We start from the raw sequence: 3,269 nt of genomic DNA on the forward strand, positions 1-3,269 counted from the left end.
CTTATTTTTTAATAACAAAGATAAAATAATGACAGTGTTTTTTATCTTCGCCCACTTTGGCCTAAATGTCTGCCATTGTTTTTTTTATTTTATATTTTGTTACCCTGTAAGGCTTTGTTTTTAAAATAGGGAAATTAGTTTGTTTGTACTGCACAGACAACTTGCAAAATAGTAAAACCAACATGACAAATAATCGTGATAAAATCGTGATTTTCCTGAAAAAAAAAAAAAAAGAAAACGTGATATGATATTTTTGCCATATCACCCACCCCTAATGCAGGTATGTTTGGTTGTGGAGATAAAAACACACACCTTTGTTATAGAGTTTGAGTCTCTGCTGGACTGAAGTAATAGCACCCAGCACTGACAGCCGGTTCACTCGACTCTTGATGTTTGAAGCTGTACCGAACTCATCCGCCAACATCTTGGCCACTCTGGAGATCTGATCTTTAGGAGGAATGATGAGCGAGATCATGCTGGTCCCGTTACTGACAAAGAGAGAAACAAACGCCAGCGTTATTCATATACATTTATGCACTTGTCAGGCAATTTTATTCAAAGCGACTTACATTGCATTCAAAGTACACATTCTATCAGCACATCATTCCCTGGGAATCAAACCCATGAACATGACCATTGCTAGTGCCATTATCTACTGGTTGAAATACAGGAATTGATATACAGCTCGACAAAACTATCAAACTGACAAATTACTGTCAATCAAACAAATGACAGAGAGAAAAATGTCCAAAATTAAGCTAGCGGTTATACATGCTACCTATGAAGAATCCTTTTAAGGCAGCATCCTAACTCAAAAGGTGACTGATCTGGAACGCTACATAGTCAGCAATAGTTTTAATATGCATAGCTACACATATCACACAGAAATGCCAGTATTGCTTTTTAATCAATACTTTTCTGTATTAAGTGCTTTATAACGTCGATAGTGTAGACAATTTTTACTGCTCGTAAATTTCACAAATAATAACAAAGAATTGACAAGTATCATAAACATACAATATTTAAGTACAAATGAAAAGTCAACATTAATTTTTTCTTCTGTAATGTGACATTTCCCAGGGTGAAACAATTTTCAATGAGATAAAAGGACATGAACTGACCAGATCTTTCAAAATCTTTCATTATTTGCCATTACTTGAGTTTTTACTTACTACTTTTCTGTATTAACAAACCGGGGAACAAAATGGTGAAGAAATCATTTTCATTCAGAAATTGGTAGTAAATTTCACAAATAATTGGATCAAGACAAGACGTCCCATTTTGGTGTCTGCATCAAATTAAATTTACAAAAGTGATTTTATATGCAAAGAAAGCACATCAAATGCTAATAAAGTGTCAACTTTAATGTTTCAAATAACTTTTGTGATAATATGGCAAAATGTGGGTGGAATAATGTTCCAGCGTCATTCAGGCACTAGGCAAAACCTACTGATTTGAAAGATAGTGGCAAAGATTGGTAAAGATTTTAAATGACAACTGATTAGTATTTTATGGCTGCACTTTGATCCCTTAAATAGAGATTTTTAATGTTGTCTAATGATTCTTGTCCTAAATATACCCGACTAATTTTTTGTTATATGATCTATTGCTACACTGAATGACATTTTAGTGGGTGCCTTCTGTGAATCATGGTAAAAATGTATGATAGTCATTATTTTTTGCAAAATTAAATGAAAGTAAAATTAAACAGGACCAATTCTAATGTACAAACAAATAAAGCTGTATTAAACTTTTGTTTTGGTGCTTTTTGTCCTTGACCCAATTACAAAGAATCAGCAAGTAACATATTGAATTAAAGGGTGAAACCGTTAAGTAAAAAGACTGAAATTGTATTTTCTTTTATAATATACTCCAATAATCTTTGTTTTATTTACAATTTTGAAAAATCAGTTCGTTTGCCATCTTGAATAGATTTTTCCATCACAGTGCATTCTGGGATTGCCTTCTCTATACGTTATGGATCAACTATCACACGTATGATCCCTTATAATGGTGCCTAGATGGGTAGCTCACTAGTTATTAGAACAGAGTCAGAGAGTCACATAGAGGTCAAAGGCCTCAGTATTGTCAGCGGATGAAAGTGGCATTTCTAGAGTTCTCTTACACAAACCACTGCTAAAACAGAGACTGACTTCAAACGCTGGGTTTACACCGTCCACACTGAGCTGTGAGGAGTTAACAGGGTCACGCTGGTGCCAAAACACAGAGACAGACCAACACGCTCTGGTTTATTTACACACACACACACACGTGGCATGAAGGTCAGCGGCATGCAAGCATGAAAACAAAGAGTTTCAGTTTCTGATGAGGGATTCGACTCGACTTTGTGTGTATGTGAGCATTAATTATTCTTATCATGTGCACACACACAGAAGTTACCCTTGAATGAAGGTCTGTTTTGTTGTGACGCTCAACATAACTTGTCATAACCTGTCAGAATGAAAGCACAAATGTCATGCCGATGACGCATTTAAACGCTCTGTAACACACACAGTGGTTCTTCTTCAAACAGACCCATGTACACAAGCTTTACCCTCGATAAAGTGCTCACGGATCCACAATCTCCATCCAGCAAAGCATTTCCTTCCTCTCCAACGATCTCGGTTTCAAAACCCACAACAAACTGACCGACAAAAGGTAGGTTGTAGGCTCAAATCCAGCAAAAGCTGATCATGACCAATCACAACTGTGTCCCTGACCAAGACTCTTATCTGAACCAACACTAAATGTACTGTTTAATGAGTGATTATAGTCATTATGATGCACTTAACACACACAGAAGGTCTGAAGTGAAGTATCTTACACCATCATGAGAGCTGCCTGGCCCTGAGGCTAGAGTAACTTGTGCTAAGTGCTGTTTACCAAGGCAGGAATCACCACTACTATTGCTCATACTTAAACTTTAGAGATTAGGAAGAAAACCACATTAAATTTAACTGTGTGTGTGTGTGTGTGCATGTGCATATCATCCTTCAGCTCTTCTGCTTAACATATGAATTACATGATATAAAAAATGTAATTTAAAAAAAAAAAAATTTTTATAAATACATGTGTTGACGTGTAATAAATGAATTTTTGTGGGGTTTGAAACTTCAACTTTTCAGTTCCCAATCCATGCGTCAACCACTAAACTAACACAACTTTAAAACACTTGAATGCAACGCAAATACACACATTAATTCCATGTATCTTTCACTCTCACTCACACTCACTCACACACACACACACACACACACACACACACACAC

The 3,269-nt window shown here is 36.0% G+C and overlaps 1 pseudogene; it reads right to left on the reverse strand.

The window, feature by feature from the left end:
• LOC107747096 (eukaryotic peptide chain release factor subunit 1-like) overlaps positions 1–3,269 on the reverse strand; it is a 14,975-nt pseudogene that overhangs the window by 10,765 nt on the left and 941 nt on the right.

This window comes from Sinocyclocheilus rhinocerous, unplaced genomic scaffold (genome assembly GCF_001515625.1).
Source record: "Sinocyclocheilus rhinocerous isolate Xijiao unplaced genomic scaffold, SAMN03320098_v1.1 scaffold168, whole genome shotgun sequence".
Taxonomy (NCBI): domain Eukaryota; kingdom Metazoa; phylum Chordata; class Actinopteri; order Cypriniformes; family Cyprinidae; genus Sinocyclocheilus; species Sinocyclocheilus rhinocerous.